Source organism: Hyaena hyaena, unplaced genomic scaffold (genome assembly GCF_003009895.1).
Source record: "Hyaena hyaena isolate Hyena2069 unplaced genomic scaffold, ASM300989v1 scaffold_281, whole genome shotgun sequence".
Classification (NCBI taxonomy): domain Eukaryota; kingdom Metazoa; phylum Chordata; class Mammalia; order Carnivora; family Hyaenidae; genus Hyaena; species Hyaena hyaena.
Window position 1 is genome coordinate 911301 of NW_024080914.1, and position 21206 is coordinate 932506.

General features: G+C 44.5%; 1 protein-coding gene and 1 long non-coding RNA gene across 9 annotated transcripts in view; one reads left to right on the forward strand and one right to left on the reverse strand.

Annotated features, from left to right (window-relative positions):
• Nucleotides 1–506: 506 nt before the first annotated feature.
• LOC120241329 lies at nt 507–8611 on the reverse strand. Its single transcript, XR_005530871.1, has 4 exons — nt 8516–8611; nt 6210–6321; nt 2010–2117; nt 507–591 (listed from the first exon to the last, which is right to left on the reverse strand). It is a non-coding gene; the product is annotated as an uncharacterized LOC120241329 (long non-coding RNA).
• DCAF8 (DDB1 and CUL4 associated factor 8) overlaps nt 7882–21206 on the forward strand; it is a 39002-nt gene continuing 25677 nt past the window's right edge. The window contains exons 1-3 of one of the 8 annotated variants that reach the window (XM_039246375.1): nt 7882–8322; nt 9048–9120; nt 14136–14241. The gene's annotated coding sequence lies outside the window, so the exon portion shown is untranslated. The remainder of the gene's footprint in view (nt 8323–9047; nt 9121–14135; nt 14242–21206) is intronic. The other 7 variants (XM_039246377.1, XM_039246371.1, XM_039246372.1 and 4 more) reach the window with 7 other exon arrangements.

Here is a 21206-nt window from a genome sequence, read left to right on the forward strand (position 1 = left end):
AAGAAAGTTTCATCACTTGAAAAGCATCCCCTGGCATATGATTAGGCCCTGATAGAGACTCGGTGCTTGACCACAAAATATCAAGTGACTGTGTGACCAGTTGCCCATATAACCAGCTGGTTATTGTGAGACCTGCCAAGTCATAATGTTGGGTGGATACAGTAGCAATTTGTCTTACAATGGAGACAGTACCTTTGGGAAGAAGCCCAAGCAGGCTTGGTGGGCACAAATCAGTTAAGTTGAACAAGGGTCCCCGGTCCTCTGTACTCCATACATCTGTTACCCTGATAGCTTTGTCCAAGCTCTGCCTGTGGCAACATGAGAACCCCTGCAACCATTTGATTCGACGACGATGAAAAAAATCCAAGTCTGGTTCATGAGGAATTGGTTTGATGTTTTAGGGCAAGTCAAATATGGACACTTGCTTCTCAATAGCCCCATTGGAGTGGTCCTGAAAGTCTGTGATGAGGGCAGATTCTCAACCAGTAGGTCTTTAGGCAGCATAGGTGATCATCCATGTTGGAGAGTGAGAAGTGGCCTGAGGCAAGGGTATATGTGAACGCAAAGTCAGTGGGCTGGTTGGTCAGGGGCCTAGAAGGTGCAAGATGGGAAAATGCAAGAGACAGTCTGGTGAAGAGCATTTGGGTGGGTCTGTGAGAGTGGGCCTGTTACAGAATTCACCAGAAAAGTGTTGGCTAATAACCAAATGGACAGAGCAATTTGATCAGGAACCTCACCTGGCCCAGTTCTTCCAGTGTGCTTGTGAATAGAATCATCCTGATGACAAAGATGGAGGCTAGTTATTGGCCTGTTAGCATGGACTCCTCTCTTACCAGAGGCTGACCCAGCTATTTCTAAATGTCTAACCTGTCAGCCACAAAGAGCAATGCTGATCCCCCAGTTCAGTACCACTGCTCAAGCCACTGGGTGGCAACAATTCCTTTGTGAAAATGTCAACCACTTATTCTGATCATACACTTTGCTTTGCTTATCCTGCCTAAAGTGCCTTAGCTAGTACTACTACCCGAGGACTCAGACGCGTTTAATCTACTGGTATAGATAGGATCCTACATAATAGTGCCTTAGAACAAGGGACCCATTTCATGACAAAGCAGATGCAGCAATGAGCCCATGACAATGGGATCCACTATTGTTACCAAATACCTTCCCATCCAGAAGCTTCTGATCTGGTAGAGCATTGAGATGGCCTTTTGAAGGTGCATTGGTGGTGCCAGCAAGAATGGGGTGCTGTCCTTTACAATACAGTGTCAACCTACGTGACCATAATAGGGTGCTTTATCCTCATCCCTTAGGAGGAATCCAGGGCTCTGGAACCAAGGGTTGGAAATAGAAATGACCCTATTCAGCATCACTCCCAGTGATCGACTTGAGGATCAGGGGGTGAGGGGTGGGGGGAAGATGCTTCTATCAGGCACAACATAAGAATCTCAATAAACGTAAAGATATGGCTGTCATCTGGTCACTTTGAGTTCCTAATGCCTGCAGACTATCAAGCAAAGAAGTTATCGTACTATTTGGGATAACTGACTCTGTTATGAGAAGGTCGGTCTGCTGCTTATATGGACAGAGGAAGGTGTTTGATGCGCATATGATCCTGGGAATATCTCTTGGTCCTCCTATACTCAGTTTTAACCATAAATAAGTAAAGAATAACAGCCTGATAAGGGCATGGTCTCTTGGGGCTCAAAACCCTCAGGAATGAGGGTCTGGTTTACTTCACTGGGTGAGCCCTCTTGACTAATAAGTGCTAGTCAAGGGAGAGATGACTCTAGACTGGGTGCCAGAGAAGGGAGATGATATCATTTACAGTTTAGGGACTCCTCTTGTAAGTGTCCCTAGAAATCAACCAGAATGCGTGGATAGAACGAACTTATGTACAAGGCATATGGATCTGAGGAATGCTAGAAGTGGACTGTAGTAAACATTGTGGGTGCTCTGTCCAGATCCTCTTTACCAGAAAGTGTAAATTTTGACTACTAATAGCTTACAGCTGCATCTTGAGAATTGTCCTCTGTACCAAGAGGAACCAATTCTGGAAACTTGTGGAAGGGTATTCCCTCCTGGGGTCAGCATCACAGCCGATGGTATGCCAGTTTCTGCAAGGAAATCAGATGGGATTCTGATAGAGATTGCATTATCAGTGATGACATATAATCATTAATTGTGTTACCAGTAAATGATAATAGATAGTAACTAATCTCCCCCCCCCCCTTTCCTCAAGGTGGGACAAATATGCCATGTATGTGCCAGCAGTTCCCAGTGGAGGCTAAATGTAGGAACCCATATCTTTACTTAACTTTTCCCCCTGTCTTATCTTGCTTGCCTCACTCCATTTACAGGTTTTACTTGAGAGCACTCCTTCTGCAAACCATTTGCATGGAATCCTTTTTTGGGCTCTGCTTCTAGGGAATCTAGCCTAAGACAGAAGAACAGTGGTGTCAGCCAAGAGATAAGAATAGGAGCAGTTTGAGTTTGACAGAGGTAGAGCAAAGGTGAGTTCATTTTGGAAATGTTAAAGTACCATTGGCTGGAAGAGAAAGGAATATCCTTAACTTGATACAGTGCATCTGTGAAGTCCCTACAGCTTACATTATACTTAATGGTGAAAGACTGGTTGCTTTTCCCCCTAAGATCAAGAATAACACAAGGATATCAGTTCTCACTACTTATATAAGGTTCTGGCCAAGAAAGTTAGGCAAGAGAAAGAAATAAAAGGCACTGACATTGGAAAGGAGGAAATAAAACTGTGTTTGCAGATGGCATGATCTTGTATATAGGAAATTCTCAGGACATAAGGTCAATTTACAAAAATCCATTGTAGTTCTATATATTTGCAATGAACAATCCAAAAGTGAAGTTAAGAAAATAGTCCTGTTCAAAGTAACATCAAAAAGAATACTTGGGGAGGGACACCTGGGTGGCTCAGTCAGTTAAGCGTCTGACTTCAGCTCAGGTCATGATCTCACAGTTCACTGGTTTGAGCCCTGCATTGGGGTCACTGCTGTCAGCTCAGAACCTGCTTCAGATCCTCTGTCCTTCTCTTCCTCTGCCCACCCCAGCTCACTTGCTTGCTCTCTCTCTCAAAAAAAAAAAAAAAAAAAAGATTTGGGGAAAAATACTTAGGAATAAATTTAACAAAAGAAGTGCAAAACTCTACTGTGAAAAACTGTAAAACATTGTTGACAGAAGGGAGATCTAAATAAATGGAAAAACATCTCATTTTCATAGAGCAGGACATTCAACATCATTAAGATGGCAGGAGTCCCCAAATGATCTCAAGATTCATTGTTCTCCCTATCAGAATCCCAGCTGACTTCTTTGTGGAAATTGACTAATTCTGAAATTCACATGGAATTGCAGTGGACTCAGAATAAGAAAACAATACTGAAAAAGAAGGAAGACTCACACTTCCCAGTTTCAGAACTCCCTACAAAGCAATGGTAATCAAAACAGTCTGGCACTGGCACAAGAATAGACATTGATACCAATGGGATAGAATTAAGAGTCCAGAAATAAACTACATCTTTGGTCAACTGATTTTTCACAAGGGTGCCAAAACCATCCAGGGGGAAAGAACAGTCTTTTCAACAGTGGTGCTGGGACAACTAGATAGCCACCTGCAAAAGAATGGGCTTCAATCCTTCACACTGTATACAAAATTAACTCAAAATAGTCAAAGACCTAAAAGTAATAACTAAAAATAGGGGGGTGAAACTGTCATAACTTTGGACTTAGCTAGGGTCCTTAGATATGCCACCAAAAGCATGAGCAGCATAAGAAAAAAAAAGACAAATTCATCAAAATTAGAAAGCTTTGTGCTTCAAAGGAGACCATCAAAACTGAAAAGACAACCCACAGAACGGGAGAAAGTACTTGTAAGTCAAATACCTGACAAGGGACTTGTATCTAGAATATATATTCTTACAATTCAGTAATAGGAAGACAATTTAAAAATGGGCAAAGGATCAGAATAGGCAGTTCTTCAAAGAAAACAGAAAGGTCCAATAAACACCTGTATTGGTGAAAAGATGCTTAACATTGTTAGTCATCAGGGAAGTGCAAACCAAAACCATGATGAGATACCACTTCATATCCAATAGGAAGTCTAAAGTTAAAAAGATAACAAATGTTGGCTAGGATGAGGAGAAATTGGAACCCTCATACACTGCTGGTGTGAATGTGAAATGGCACCACTGCTTTGAAAAACAGTCTGTTAGTTTCTCAAACAATTAAGCATACAGTTAACTGTGTGACCCAGAAATTCCACTCCTAGGTATATACCCAAGAGAAATGAAGTAAAATATATATCCACACACAGAAACTTGTGCATGAATGTTTATAGTAGCATTATTCATAATAACCAAAAGAAACAACCAAACTGTCAGCAGATAATTGGATACACAAGATGTGTATTCATACAATGGAACAATATTTGACTATAAAAAATAATGGAGTACTGATGCATGATGCAACATGGGTGAGCCTTGAAGACATGCTAAGTGAAATAAACCAAAAACACACAAAAAAATGTATGATTCCATTCATATGGAAGTCCAGAATAGGGAAATCTATAGAGACAAAGGAGTTAATGTTTTTTTAGGGTTAGAGGGGGATGGGAAGATAGAGGGTGGTAGCTAAAGGGTATCTGGTTTCTTTTTGAGGTGACAAAAAATGTTGAAAGTTAACTGTGGTGATGGTTGCACATATCTGTGAATGTACTAAAAGCCATCCAATCGCACGCTTTAAATGCGTGAATTGTATGGTATGTGAATTTCATTTCAATAAAGCTTTTTTTTTTTTTTTAAGTGCCATTGGCTATCAGGTATGTGAGTCTAAAGCTTGAAGAAGCCTGGGTTGGCAATAAAGACTGGGACATAGATGGTAGTTCAAACTGTGAGAATGGATAAGATCCTTTTGGAAGAACACTTAGAATGAAGAGCGAGAGAAGCTCATGAAATAAATGGTCAAGTGATATAAACAGAACTTTGACATACAGTGTCACAGAAATCCGTGAGATTGGATATTTAGAAGGGGTAACAATCACCACAACCTCAAATGCAACAGGAGAGCCCCAAATAAGATTTGGTGGCAACAGCAATGGTGTCCAAAGCAGTGAGCACAGAAACCAGGTCACAGAGTGGAAGGTCTTCATCCCCATAGCTCCACAAAAGTGACTTTTGTTGAGGTCTTAACCTCCATGTTTCCAAATCCAGTGATCAATTTTTAGTTCTCTTAACCTCAGACTCTTAAACAGGAATGACAGTTGATAGTGCCCTTCTTGAAACATTTTTAAAAATTTGTTTTGTAAGACTCCTTGCTCTCTTGGTTTTTAAATTCTATTTCCTGGCTGCTCCTTTTAAATAAATTTTGCTGGATATTTTTTCTCCCTGACCTTTACTAGTTGAAGTGCCTTGGGATTAGAGAGCTCAGCTTATATATAGACTGCCTTTCTTACCTTCCATGCTAACTAAGCAAGCATTCCCCACCACCCATGGTTATAGATGCCATTTATACCTTAATAACTCGCCGGTTTATACCAGCAATTGTCTTCTCCTGTGAGCCTCAGATTCATATTTCAATTGTTTACTCAGTAGCTCCATTTGGAAATCTAATAGGCACCTCCAGTTTAACATGTCTAAAATAGAACTGGACATTTTTCCAACCAAAACCCTCCTCCTGGCCACCCCTCCTGCCTCGAGTTCTATCTCGGCAAATGGCATTACTGTTTATCCTGTTGCCCAAGTCAAAAAGCCTGAGACAGCTTGACTCTTTATCTTGCACTCCATACTCAATCTATTAGCAGAGCAACTCTGCCACCCTCAAAGTATTTCCTGAATCCAGTCACTTCCTGCCACTTCCACTGCAACACTAGTCTTGCAGATCTTTTGCAATAGCTTCCTAACTGGTCTTTCAGCTTCTATTTTGCCTCCCTGAGGCAGTTTTCAAAGAATCAACCAGAGTAAATCTATTCGTTTATAAATCTGATCACATTACCCTTTTACTCAGAATCCTCCATGCCTTCCTAACACTCATAGGAGATAAAATCCAAAGTCCTCTTCTTGGTCTATAAATCTGGGAGTAATCTGGCTCTGATCACGTTTCTCTAAACTAATCTGCTCTTTTGCCACACTGGCTTCCCCGCTGTTCTTTGAATACACCAAGCACACTCAAACTTCAGGTCTTTTTACCTTGTTACTTCCTCTGCCTAGAAGGTTCTCCCCCCGGTGTATATGATTCACTCTCTCACTTCAAATCTTTCTTCAAATGTCACCTCAGCAGAGGGCCTTCCCTGAACCGCCTCTGTAAAAGAGCACACCTACTCAGATAACCCACTTTTACCTTGCTTTATTTTCCACTAGTCTTCATAACTTAGTATTATTTTCTTTGTGACCTCTCCCTCCTTCTACCCTCCCAACCCCCTGCTCTGATAAATATGTTCTGTCAATGCAAGAATCTTGGTGTTTTATTCACTGCTTCAGCCCCAGTACCTAGAACAGGAGCTTACACACATTATAGGAATTCAGCGTAGGTTGATGGAGTGAATGAAAGAATGGGTAGAATGGTAAGGCATCATCAGATAGCTGCCTTGTGCTCTGGTCCTCTTCTAGATGTTGGGGTGACAAAGACATAGTCCCTACCCTTATAGAGCTTATATTCTAGTGGTATTTTACAGTTACAAATACATAATTATAGGTTAAATGTCACAGGTAGAAATTGTCATGAAAAAAAAAAACGTGGAGTGAGAAGGCAGAGGAGGATGGTGGTGTAGGGTATCATTCTAGTTGGAACAGTCAAGAGCTGCCTCTCTGGAGGGTTTCGGTAGAGATCTGAGTGGAGAGAGCAAGTCTAGTAAAGATCTGATGGATTAAAATCCCAAGAAGGAACAAATGCAGAAGCCCTTTAGGGATGGATGATGCTTTGGCTGGAGTTAAGAGTGGACAAGGCCCATAACGCTAGAGCAGAGGTAGACAGTATGGGAGATGAAATCCGAGAAATAGGTGCTAAATCCTGTAAGGCCTTCTTTGGAAGCTATTGTCTTTTTTACTGACTGTGTGATGGGGAAGCTTTGGGGGTAATAATATGACCTGACTTACATTTTAAAAGGTCACTCGCTGCCTTCTGTTTAACTAGGAAGTCAATAATGGAAGTAGACAAACCAGCTAGGCGTTCATTGCGATACTCTAAGTAGCATACAATGAATTGTAACAGGACGGTAGCGGTAGAGGTGAACGGGGTCAGGTTCTTGCACCCTGGCCTGGTCAGAAGCCCCTGCGCCGGGCAGCAGCCTTCCCAGGGACCTCCTGCAAGCCTCCTTCAGGGGTCAGAACGAAGCAGTGTCCACCGCCAAGGCCATCCTGGGGAACTTGCAACATCTCCCCACCTCCCTTCGGAGAAACAGCCTCTTGAAAAGCTCAGCTGCATCTGAAGCTCCCGAATCCCTTCTTTTTAATTTAAAACTGGGTAAATGGAAGCTCTCGCGGGGAAGCGGGTCTCAAAGGGATTGAAACCACTTAAGAAAACAAGGTCCTCAAAGGAAATGGGAGTTTCCACAGGGAACCTGGCAAGAACTGCTTGTTCTCAGGATTCAAAACCAGGGCGGAAATGGAGGCTGCCCAGGAGGTTGCCCTCCAGTGCGCTAGACATGAAATTTAGTTCCACCCCACCGCCACGACTCTGGAGGGGCCCCCAGCCCGCGTTTGTGCGGAGCAGGGCGAGGGGAGCGAGCCCTTCCAAGCACGCCGCCAAAACAGCTTCGCCTCACGGGAGTGCGCACGCACCCCTCGCTCTGTTTTCCGTTGGCCCTAAGCCCCGCCCCTTATGCGTCCTCCGAGGAGGGTTGGGAGCCGAGAGCTCGCGCGACCGCTCTTCCTTCAGTCTCCTCCAGCACCTCGTCGCAAACGGGGCCGGAAAGCGTGGCGGCGCAGGCGCAAGCGCCGAGAGCGGAGGCGGTGGTGGTGGCGGCCGCTGGCCAGTGTAAGATGGCGGCGGCGTTGGTGGCGGCAGTGGACGGGGCGGCTGGGCCTGGAACAGTCGGAGCAGCCGCTGGCAGAAGGATGACCCGAGGCGGGAAGCGGGCCGCTGAGCCTCGCCGGCTCCCGTGCTTGTAACTGCCCCAGCCGGACACCCCCCCCTTGACCTACCCGGTCCGTGTCTCGTTCCGGCTTGGCCTGACCCCCTCGCCCCTGGCCCGCTCCCCGTCAGGCTAGATCGGAGGACTCCTTTCCCAAGCTCCCAGGGCCCAGGTCTTTTCCTGGCCTTGGCCCGAGTCTCCGCCGGGAGGACTGGCTGCCCTTGCCTCAGGTCAGCCCTGGGGTTGCCCCCGAGAGCTTGCCCCCACAGTCCACAGGGACGCCTTCGCCCCTCGGGTGACCCGTTTGGGTGCGCGTGTTTGCCCCTGAGGTTGGGGGAAGCGGTCGCCCTGCGTCTTCCCCGTCACCTCGGGGCCACCGCGCAGTGTGCCCCCTCCCCCATCCCGAGTTCTCGGGCCCAGCACCTTGTACGGAAGGCCGAGGTCCAAGTCAGTTGTTGCCGTCCGGTCTCGTTCCCTTTGTAATACAATTCTCGCAGCTTACTTCCCCTCACCCCCAGATCTTTCAGGGCACCGCAGAACCGCACCATTTGCTCTCTGTTAGTTGGAAAGCATCTGGTGGCTTGAATTTCTGACTCATATGATTGTTGCTGGAGTCTCTGTAAACAAACCGGCAGAAGCGCTATCACATTCTCTCCGGGATTTCCCCCCCCTGCTCTGTGGCTTCTCGTTGAGAGGTTTGGTCATGGGTTAGCGTTGACAGGATTCAGCTTTTCCTTTGAAATGGCTTTTACGTTTTAGTGGCGCTGGGAGACTACTTGCCTGGCTCGTGTTATTTCTGTAACTACCTGGGTTATTGTATTTATTCAGTAGTTATAATTCATCTGGTTTTAAACAGGGCCGAGGAGGTCGAAAAAGATACCAAAATGTCTTCACAAGTATTTTGTACTATGTTCAGTGGAGATACTTTTGCCATTTAAACTTTAACTTTTCTCAGCCCTTCAGTGAATCAACAGACCTATTTTCTCAGGAGCTCAGCCTGGCCCTCCTTCAGTGATAAAGAAGGAAAGGTGAGTAGGAGTTGAAGGCATTTAAATTCCTGAGTCCAAGACAGACCCTACCCTGATGCCCAAGTGCTGACCACTCCAGTCATAAAATTCCTACCTCAGTATCCCAAAGAGTTGGGGTATTGTTCTTGGCTGTGTTCCAGCTTGGGTTAAATCACTCTGACAAGTTTTATGGGCTGTGGGCGTCTTGATTTTCTGTCCTGAACTGTTGCTGTGTATCTTCAAATAACCCCCGTTAAGCCTAGAAGGGAATGTGTCTCCCGCTTCCTTTATTCATTTGCCCCGTGTGTCATTGCTTTTCTGTGGATCATGTTTCTTACATTGTTAAAAGCTGGGAATTAGTTTGTCTGAGTTCTGTTCTTCAGCCCTTTGTCAAATCAGGTCTCTTCCCTTCTCAGGGCTTTGCGCTGTTATTTCTGTTTAGAGGAGAATCTTCGCCTGCTGGTCACCGAAAGCTGGGAAATGGTGCCGCCATTAGTTGGTGTCCGAGTTCAGTCGGCTTCAGAATTCCAGTTTTTCAGGACATAGTTGTAAGGTCAGGGTTAAAGAAGATACCAGCTGCTCTTTAATAGCTGGTCTGAAGAATTCTGGGTCAGCAGAAGAATCATCAGTGCATTCAGCAGCATAGGCCATGGTTCGAGAGGGAGTCAGAGCATACTTGTAAAGGTAATTTTTGTAAGACTCGTGGGTTTCTGGTAGCGGAGAATAGTGCTGTGGTTGAAGTCCATGGGATGTGACAGAAGAGCTGAGTGGCTCTGGAAGGGAGGCCTGGCTGATTCTTAATACTTTTATGATAGGTAGTAGGTAAAGGTTGAGTGGTACCCTGGTGAGTTTTGTTCTGTGTCATGTCCTGGTTGGGAAACGAACTGGGCGTGTGTGTGTGTGTGTGTGTGTGTGTCAGTAAGAAAGGTACGTATGGCCGTTAGAGCTGGATGGATCAAAGTTTCAGTACTGTACTAAGATTTATTGGTCACGTGACCTTGGGCAAGCTACTTAAACTTACTCTGACTCTTAGTTTCCACATCTCTAAAAGTGGGATAGTGCCACTTACCTCCTACCGTCATTGTTAGTATTCTATGAGGGAACCTATGTGAAGCTCTTCTATTATGCCTAACACACAATAGACACTAAAAAAATGTTTTCTGTTTTCTTAACTTGTTGCTATGGCTTTGAGTAAGGCGTGCACTGGTGTCTACTTTGCATTCTGCTTTCCAACATATTTTTTTTTGTAAATCATTTTTAATTAGTCTGCTTAGATATATGCTTTGTAGGTACACATCTACAGTTATCTTCCGCAGGTCAGTGCGGTGGGGCTTCAAGACCAGAGGACAGTGGGAAAAGTAGCTGTCAGTGTCTCTGAATGCATTCTTAGACTGAACATCAGTGCATCTCCTTAGCTCATCGCCTCCTTCTCTTGGTCTCTGTTCGTGCACCTGGTCAGCGTTGACACAGGATTGTAATTCCTTCCCTCGCTGCTTCAGCGTTCACTGCCTCTGCTCCAGCTACCCCTTATGCCTTTTCCTTTTTTTGCCTTGACGAGAATACATTTTTTTCCAACCCATTGGGCTCTGCAGTGACCCTCGTCAATAGATCATCAGAGGCTTAGACCATGAAAAGGTCTCCTTGTTCTCCGAAGTGAGTCTGGGCTTGGGAGCTAGGAGTGTGGAGCGTTTTATTTCATCTCCCCAGCTGACCCGTCTTAACAGCATGATGGCATAGATGAAAGTGTCTAACCTTCTCTTGTTGGCTTTTCTTCTACATTTTTTGGGGGAGGTAAGGGCACAGCAAAATTAAAGTGTTGATAACGTTGCAGTGAAATCAACTGTATTCATTCAGGCCAATGATCAAATTAGACTCGGTCAGCTTTCGTTACCACCACCACTAAGTAGACTTCTGGGTGGATGGTTTTGAGGTGGGCTCAGACTGCATTTTTATTATTTATGTTTTTTTTTAATGTTTTTATTTATTTTTGAGATGGAGAGAGAGAGCAAGCATGAGCGGGGGAGGGGCAGAGAGAGACCAAGACACAGAATCTAGAGCAGGCCCAGGCTCTGAGCCGTGAGCATAGAGCCTAACACGGGGTTCAAACCCACGAGTCCTGAGATCATGACCTGAGCCAAAGTCAGATGCTTAACTGAATGAGCCACCCAGGCGCCCCCAATTTACTATTTATGTTTTTATGAGATCTGGAGCTCTGTACTGGGAGGGAGGGGGTGGGAGGAGAAAAGGAGAGGTGTTGAAAGAGGCATAACTTTGTTCCTTATTACTCTGTGTGCTGGGGAAGAATCTTTTCTCCCCACGGGGTTTCGTTCGCATTCTGTGCTCCAGGGAACCAGTATTCTTAGTCTGTGGACCACAGCTCTAAAATTCTTACCTTTCTGAAGTTAATTTATATTTCAGGGTGTTGCATAAGAATTGTCACCTCTTGGGGCGCCTGGGTGGCTTAGTCGGTTAAGCGTCCGACTTTCGCTTAGGTCATGATCTCGCGGTTCGTGGGTTCGAGCCCCGCGTCGGGCTCTGTGCTGACTGCCAGCTCAGAGCCTGGAGCCTGTTTCAGTCTGTGACTCCCTCTCTCTGACCCTCCCCTGCTCACACTGTCTCTCTCTCTCTCTCCTAGAAATAAATAAAAATATTAAAAAAAAAAAAAAGAATTGTCGCCTCTTATTAGAAAGTATTTCTTAGCATGGCTGAGTGGGAGGGTAGGTATGCTTGTGACCTTCGTTCCCACCACCAGCCTGACAGGGCATCGTATACAGCAGTCTGTGAAATGTACAGGAACCAGTACCAGTGCTGTGATCCTTAGTGTTCACTAGGCTCAACCTAAGACAGAAGCTTGTCTGCAGAGAGAGTAAAAGAAAGCAGCCTTTTTGTTGCCTGCTTAAAACAATACTGACATTTCAAAAGCAAAAGGGCTGTAGGAGAAGACATTCTGCAGAAGTGCGCCCTGCTGTGGGAGACTGAGACCTTCCGAGTTTCACGCTCTCAGGCCTGTGTTCTATCAGGTGGGTTACAGTGACTAATTAACCTTTGTTTTCAGGAGATAGATTTGTTTCTGGACTGTTCCTACTGTAGAAAAGTTATTCTAAACATGTCTAGGAATTGTCTGGATTATAAAAGACAGAGTTAAGAGGTTTTCATTGCATAATATTGGTGTTAAAGTTAGCTTTTAAGATTGAATTAGCTTTTTTTTTTTTTTAAATCAAATTAAAAAAAACGGATTATCAGTAAGCCAAGATAATCTGCTTACACTCAACCAGTTTGGAACCCCAGGCAGCTAACTGGAAGAATTGAATCAGCAACAGACATAGAGGTAGTGATATGTGTATATCTTAATGTCAGAGCTACGGGTCAATGATTTTAGGTTAGCTTTACAGTAATAATGGAAACTGTTCATCTTAATGTTTTTGTGAGTATAAGAGAGGAACTTTGTCATGGTTAAGATTCTTCAGAAATTCTTGTTTACTGATTCAGTTATTTTCTTGGAGAAGAAAGTCCTTGCAAGGTCTTTGGAAGTTAGTGTGTGACGAATTTTGTGACTCGGTCACACTTCTTTAGAGCAGGCTCTTATCCCTGTCTGTGTAGGACATAGTTTCTGGGCCAGAAGCCCACTTTGTCAAGGACTACCTTAACCTCTGGAATGTGCATGCTGAAGATAAATTAATGAGGGGCGCCTGGGTGGCTCAGTTGGTTAAGTGTCCGACTTTGGCTCAGGTCATGATCTCAGTTTGTGGGTTCGAGCCCCACGTCGGGCTCTGTGCTGACAGCTAGCTCAGAGCCTGGAGCCTGTTTCAGATTCTGTGTCTCCCTCTCCCTCTGACCCTCCCCTGCTCATACTTTCTCTCCTTCTCAGGAATAAATAAAACATTTAAAAAAAAAATTAAAAAAAAAAAAAAAAGATAAATTAATGAACTGAGTCTGCCCTGAGCTTGCACATAACGCATGGGGAGTGATTAATATGACAAAGAAGGCATCTTAGTAATGAAATGTAGTATGTGTAATGGATTGGGTTATTGCGGACATTTTTGGTATTGCATGTGAGAGGTTAGATATTTGCTCTTGTTGTTTGATACTGATGCTGTTTAAGGAGGTCTGTCCTGTTTCTAACCAGGCATCCATGCTTGCCTCTCATGTCATCTTGTTGTTGGTCTGGTTTTTCTCAGACATCTGGAAACCTGCCATAGGATTTACCTCTAGTGGTAGCCAGGAGGCTGTATTCCACTGGTGTACTTTAAGCACTGCCACATTATCAGACATGTTTTTAACCTTATTTCGGACCCAGAGGTAAGACTCTTTCCTCTCACCTAGTGCAGGTAGGAGGGCACTTCTTGATGTCTTTAGCCTTTCTGTTTTTTACTGTTTCGTTATAAGTTAGGTCTTTGGAGCACCACACTTCCATACCCTTTCCAGTGATTAAAGAATAGTTTGCAGTGTGAGTGTAAAAACTGGTAATGGGGGCTGGATTCTCATGTGAAGGTAAATCATTTCATCGTGGAAACACAGTGGAGTTTCCTTAGAAATGGATTTTCTTTAGAATCATTTAAATTGAGGTAAATGGGCTTAAATGTTGTCATAAAAGGTCCCTTAGGTCTGTTGCTGCAGACAGCACTTAAAGTTTAAAGCGGATTCCTAACGTACTCTGAAATACTATTACTGGAATTAAAGCCAATAAACCATAAACACAGGACGCTGGTATTATCATTAGGGAGAGGAGGCATTGATTCAAAGGAGGAATGAAGTTCCTTGTTCATAGTGTAGTTGATGCAGGAACTCTCTCTTCTTCGTCACCTGTGAGGATTGCTTTGAGGTCCTCATCTTGGCCATCCAGTGAACCTTCAAAAGGGAAAAGAACCCAGAGAGAGGCTTATATTTTGGGCACCTGGGTATAGTGCTTTACCTTAGTTCATAGAGCATGGCTGCACTCAAGAGATATTGACAGACCTCTCTGATTCTTTAAAAGGCCATTGAGAACAGGTAAACAGATTTCATAGACTTAGAACCATGTCCTCATTTGTGTACAGCGTTTGGAGCATCATTGCTGAGTGGTGAAGAAGCCCAGGCTTCTCTACGAAGTGCGATCTGGAACCAGAAATGAGAAGCTAGAAAAATAATACACATACCTCCCAGGTACAGACAAGCTCTTTGCAAAAACGTCTTTAATTCTCTAAACCAGCTTCTGCAGGGTAATGGTATTATCCCATCTTATAGGAGGAGAAACAAAAGTGAGTGGTAGAAGCAGAATTCAGACCCGGGTCTGACCGACACCAGAAACCCTTCTGTTGTACCAGATGCTGTCTTTAAAAACTCATCTTCAGTGCTGAGTGATGAAGCCAATGAGCTGAAGGGAAGAATTCAGTATCTACACTTTATAAAGTGTATATAAAGAATAAAAGGCCTGTCCACATGACTGTGCGAATAAAAACATTTCTGGGACGCCTGGATGGCTTAATCGGTTAAGCGTCTGATTTCGGCTGAGGTCATGATCTTACGGTTTGTAAGTTCGAACCCTGCGTCAGGCTCTGTGCTGACAGCTCGGATTCTGTGTCTCCCTTTCTCTCTGCCCCTCCCCTGCTCACGTCCTGCTGTCCCTCCCCCCCAAATAAACATTAAAATTTTTAAAAAATTCTGAATTGTTTAAGCATGGGTCTCAGGTTATGATTAATTGGTAGGCTGATGAGTGTCTTAAGGAAGTAATTTTAATGGTCTCAGCTGAAGAGATAGTTGAGTCCTTTCATGATCCTTGAAGAGGGAGGAAACGACATTCTCCCTTTATACCTGAGGTAATTCCATGGAAAACTTCTCTGACTCTTAGAGCCTTGCCTCCGTATGCATCTTCTTGGACTTCTCTGTAGCATTTGAAATTGGAATTGTCTCTTTTTCCCTCTCTCTCTACATGGACCATCCCCACCTTCTTGAAACCTTTTTATCTCTTGACTTCAAGACTCTGCTTAGCACTCATTCCTTCTGCCCTCCTGAGCATTTTCCTGCCTCCGTCTTACTTCTTTCTCTAAGGGTGGATGTTAACCCAGGATTCTTTCCTTGGACTCTGTCACCATTCTTGGTTACATACATTTTTGATTTTTTAGTGAGGTAGGAGGTGGTTGATTTTGAAGCTTCTCCATACAAGTCATTCTGAAGTCTGTATATCTAACCCTGATTTCTCAAATTTCAGACCTACAGTTGTTTTCTACTACTTTCCTGACATGTCAACGTGGATTTTAAACAAAATTTTATCTCATCTCCCACATGCCAGCTTCTCATTTATGGGATTGATTTCCCCTGGGCACCCAGACCCCAACTTGTCTTTTACTTTTTGAGCTTCATAACTACCATTGAACCACCAGTTTTACCTCTACAGGGTTCTCACATCAGTTCCCTTCTTTTAATGCCATCAGCCCAAGGTGCTCATTGCTTTTTACCTCAACAACCATGGTAGCTTTTAAACTTGGTTGTCCTTCCTTTTCTATCCATTTCAGTCCGTCTTTATTATCCTTGACAAAACAACCTTCCTGATGCCTAATACACACGCGCACACCTACTGCACTCCTTAGCTAATCAGCTGTACCCCACCATCTAGCCAAACCAGACTGGAATATGTTTTTCATCCTCCATGTATTTTCTCATCCTTGTCCTGGTCTTCCTCAACCTGCTGAAATCCTGTCCTTCCTTCAAAACCCAGCTTATCTTTTTTTTTTTTTTTTTTTTAATTTAAATGATACCGGTACTTGTACTGCTTGTATCATAGCTGTATACTCACTTTTCCTAACTGATGATTGGCTCCAGAGGGGATTATGTCTGCCTTGTCTGGATTTGTAGCTCCTGTATTGCCTTATACCTTGTGTTAGTAGCTTGTCTGTGTGTAGATGGGCCTCTAGGTGGTGCCAGAGCCCCACAATTGGGCTAAGCTAGGGCAGCTGTACAGTTAGGTTGAACCCTGTGCTGTCAAGACTGCACATCGCTAATAGAGATGAACTTCCCTGATCCGGAAACATGTCCAGTTTTTTTCTGCTCCTCCATCCAATTTAGCAGGGGGGTACCGGGCCTGTAGTTAGCCTCTCTGGGTGCTTAAAAGAGTGTGGCCCAGAACCTGTCCCCCTGGAAACATGGTTTATAGTGAGTTTTAGTTTCCTTGGGGTTACCCTTTGAATTTCAGTGAGTGAGGTTCTCTGATTAATAAACACCATACCGTCGGAGTGTGGCTGGTGGCTGGAAGGTTGGCTAGAAGTGTTTATTGTGAAGTAGAGAAATAGTAAGGTGAGGAGAATGGATTTAAAATGAGTCATTTCAGCTTGAACTCCACAATTGGGGATCGGGAAAGTAGGACTGGTCGATTCCAGATGGACCACAGAGCCCAGGGCAACAAGGCAAATTAGTCCCGTGGATGGAGATTGGCCCTGAACAGCTGTCCCATTATGGGTGCATTGGGACGTCTGTCCTCCCAACAGCATCAGACTATGTGGCTCTCCGGTATCTGTTTTACTAATAATTGAAGTATTTTCTACCACCGTTTTTCAGTTTCAGAGGAGATTCTAAATCTTTGCTTCAACTATGGGTGTTGGTGTAGGAGAGCGGGCCAGCGGGCAGGCCGGAGTGCACCGGGCCTGTGTAAGTGCCAGTGAGCTCGGGTCTTAGGGAAGGAAGCAGTGGCGGTAATGTGTGGAGGAGTTGATGCTCCTGTTGGGCCTGAGGTGAGGGAGAATTATCAGACCTATTTTCCTAGGTCCTAGACTCCAAAGGAGTTAAAATGAAATTTAATTTGAGAGAAATTTAAAAAATTAAAAGCATTAAGAATTCAGAATAACAGTACAACCACTGAAACTATTTTGAACTGCTTTCAGTTCTTGATACTCTTAGGTGTCACCAAGACAGTAAAGTTGGGGTTGTTTTATAAGTTTAGGATTCATCTTGTCTTTTTTTTTTTTTTTTTTTTTAAGTGTTTATTTTTTTTGAGAGAGAGGCAGGGGGAGAGAGAGCATTCCAAGCAGGGGACATGGGGCTCGAACTCACAAACTGTGAGATCGTGACTAGAGTCAGACGCTTACCGGACTGAGCCACCCGGGCACCCCTCGCTTCCCTTTACTGGTGCTGCTGGTAAGTAACAGGCGTCTTTGGTCACAGTAAAACCCCTCCCACACTTTCTTTTTCAAACAAGAAGACCTGATGTTTTGCCTTCATTTACTGTGGCATATTGGCCGCCTTAGCCGATTTCTGTTACTATCACATGCTTGAGAATTTAGTATTTTTAATTGTCAGGATTTGTCCTGTAACATTTTGCCCAACTTCTTCCCCCTGCTTCCCTTCTCTCATTCTCTTTTTTTCGGCCAAATTTATTGAGGGATCATTCATATAGAGTAAAATCTATGCCTTTTTTCAGTGACCCTTTCTGTGGGTGCTGACAAACGCATAGTCACATACCACCACCACCCATGGTCTGGGTAGACAACATTTCTGTTGCTTTTAGAAGTCTTCTTGTACTTGGTCGTGGCCCATTCTCCCCCCGCACCCCATCCAGCAACCACTGATCAGCCGTCTGTCCCTAGGTTTATCTTTTCTAGAATGTCGCATGAGTGGAATCCTATTACGTAGGTACTTGAGTCTTGCTGTTTTGACTTAGCATGACATATTTGTGACCCATCCTTGTAGCTATGTGTGTCAGTAATTCACTCCTTCTTATTGCTCTGTAGTAGTTCATTTATTTTGAGAGAGAGAAAACACGAGTGGGGAGGGGCAGAGAGACAGAATCCCAAGCAGGCTCTGCCCTGTCAGCACAGAGCCCAATGCAGGGTTCAAACCCACGAACTGTGAGATCATGAACTGAGCCAAAGTGGGATGCTTAATCAACCGAGCCACCCAGGCACCCCCACAAAGTACTTTCATACACTGTGTTAACTGCCCCTTTGCTTGGTTTTTAGCTAATATTTTATCATATTTGGTTAAAAATTTAAGGCCTTTTTCTTAAGACAGGAGAGATATAGGGGTGCCTGGGTGGCTCAGTCAGTTATGCATCCGATTTCAGCTCAGGTCATGATCTCATGGTTGGTGGGTTCGAGCCCCGAGTCAGGCTCTGTGCTGACAGCTAGCTCAGAGCCTGGAGCCTGTTTCAGATTCTGTATCTCCCTCTCTCTCTTACCCTTCCCTGCTCACGCTGTCTCTTTCTCTCTGTCAGAAATAAATAAAACATTTTTAAAAATTAAAAAAAAAAAAGGCAAAGACAGGAGAGATATAGGTCACTGGAATTTCTTGGGTGGGAATTAAAATGACATCTGGATCTTTTTTCCCCATCCCCCAATAGTCCACTCTTTAACCTTCAGTTTGGCAGGGGTTGTGGTTATTTTTAGAGCGTAGGCAGTAGGGCCAATCTAATTAAACTCCCCCCAGCTACCTGGGACAGTGAGCTCATCAGCTCTTCCCAGCTCAGATTGGTTTGCTCTGAACTGAATTTTACATGGAAATTGATCAAGGTAAAAGCAATGGATTTGTTGGGAATGTAGTGTCTTAGAAAAAGAGGAAAGTCATTTATGTTTGGATTAAGTATGGTCTCTAACCTCTGATATAAAATGGGGTTGTACTCTGGAGATTCCAGAGTGGCTCCTGTAGTTGAGGCCTAGGGCACTGTCGTAGCTTCTTAGCCTGTTTTCATCTGGACGCTTTAATTCCTGCCCCAGAGTTGAGGTGGTATTAAACTTCTTCCATCTGACAGAAATTTATACAATAAGAATGACAACTCCTTTCCAAGGTGATTGTATTTTATTGTCATCATTTCTTGGCTTTTTAAAATAGTGGTCTTTCTGAGGGGGGGAGCGTGTGCACCCGGAGGGGTGTGGCGTGTGGTCTGGTGGTGTGTAGACACAGAATGTTGGAATTTGTTTTTTTCTCCTAGAAACATTAAATGTTATAAATGTTATATTTAATGTGAATTGGTTAGATGTGTGTAGGTACATGCACACACACATATTCAGGGTCCATGGTAAACATTTTCCCTGATAGGGATTTGGAATCCGTTTTGAGACCACTGCTCCAGAACCTCCTTCTGCAGAACTTTTAACATAGAATTCTGCTAATCTCTACTGTCTTTGGAAATACCACTGCTGTTTTACAAAAAGAGAAAAATGAAGCCTAGGGAAGGTTAAGTAGCTCATCCAAGGTCAGAAAGGATGCTAATGGCTTAGCTCACACTGCGACCCTGGACTAATTTTCAGTCTACATCTAATTTTGCTAAACTCCGTGGCCCCTAAAATGTGACCTTCAGAAGCAATCTGCCTTCCAGCTCTGTGGTTAAACAGAGTTGGCATAAGCATTCGCAGGGTCATCCCTGTTTGTGAATTTAGCAGTACATTCTGTCAGCTTTCTTCCTCACAAAGCAGATCTCTTTTTGCAATAACCTTAAACTGTTTTCCCCAAAAGAGCAGCTCTGCAACCTGTCAGAACGGGCTGAACTGCATGGCCCTGCTTTTGCCCCTCTCCAACCTGGGGCTCTGGCTCCTCCCAGGCCCGGAGGCCGTGAGAGCAGATGTGTTTCCTAGTGCCGCGGTGAGTCTGCAGCGCAGGCAGTCTGGGCCTCTGGAGGAGGTGATGCAGTTCAGGTTTGAGAAAGGGTCTCTGGAGCCACTTTCTTCTTTGGAGGTGAATGATGGCGAGGCAGAAAGTATGGAGAGGCTGAGAGGTTTGCTCCTGGAGGTGAGAAACCTCGGATCTCTCCTCAATTGACCATCATAACGGGTGCTTATGACCTTAAGTTTTTAATCTTAACAAAGTAGGACACTTGTTTCCCTTACCCTGCAGGACTTCTGTAGTTAAAAGAATTAATTTCAGCCCTGGGTGGGGAAGCAGATAGTGCCGAGATGCTGAAGAATATAAACGGACCGGCGCCAGGGAGAGACCGGTGCTGTGTGTGGGGCGCTCACAAAACGCCTCCTTGGAGCAGGAGGAGGCGGCCAGCCGGCTCCGCAGAGCGCCCTTCGCTGTCGTTTTCTGCGCGGCTTCACAAGTCTGTGCTTTGTTGGCATTGTCTCCCAGCACCCTTCCAGGTCCTTCTCAGACTTGGCCTTGGTCCTGCCTGTGCATTATTTCCACTCCCCCGCCCTGGCCTGCAGGGTGAGCTTTGGGCAGCTGTCTCTTGGCAGGGGACACTTTCTGAAGCATCTCCGATTTCTGTAGAGGAGAGTAGGGGGTAAGGATGGGGATGGGGCTGCTTCTGGGATAATTGTTACGGGAATGAAAGGGCTGTTGAAAGATTAGAAGCCAGTGTGCCTGTGTACGAGGACTGGAGTCATAATCATACTTTGTCTTTTGCCAGTGCCTTTTGTCCAGGCACTGAAAGGGCTTCACAAAATTCTGGTCTGAATAATATTATTCTTTGCTCTTTGGAATTTGCTCGAGGTGGGAGTGAGGCCCTGTAAAAATAACGAATGTGTTATAGTGGCATCAAAGGAAAAAAAGCTAGGTACCCCGATTCCCAGATGGGGCTCTGCCAAAAAGATGAATCTGGTGAAAGTTGGTGGAGTTAGAGGAGATAATGTTGGCTGTCTATGAAACGGATTGAGATGGTTTAATGGAAATGTCACCCTTTTCTTCCCTAGCTTTGTACTTGGTGACTTAGTTGTAAGAGGAAGAAAGAAACCTTAGGTTTGTTCTTGAGGGTAGGGTGCTCCTAGTTTGGCTTTGCTACCTGTAGTCCTTAGTTAATATCTGTGCTTGAAAGTCTGAAGCTAGGTATCTGAGTAAACAGAGCCCAAGCTCTTGCCCCAAGAGCTTGGTCTCTTCTGTCTCTGTTGACTTGTATGTAAGACAATACTCAGAGTCTGGCCCACTATTTCATGTTATGAAGACAAGTGTTTCTTAAACTTCATGGATGTATTTGACGAGTTTACAACAGAAGTTCCTTGCCTAGAGGGCAAGGCCGAAGCCAGCTTCTTGTGTTCAGGCTCCCTGCTTGTAGTACCTGTCACTGGATATATGCCTGCTGGTTCAGGTTTTATTTCAGTTCCTCCTCTCCATCTGAAAAATCGCTGCCAGTTACTCAGGTAAAGAGATAGCAGTTGACCTCCCAAAGATACTGTCTCTTTATGGAATTTAGACATGGGGGGAGGGGA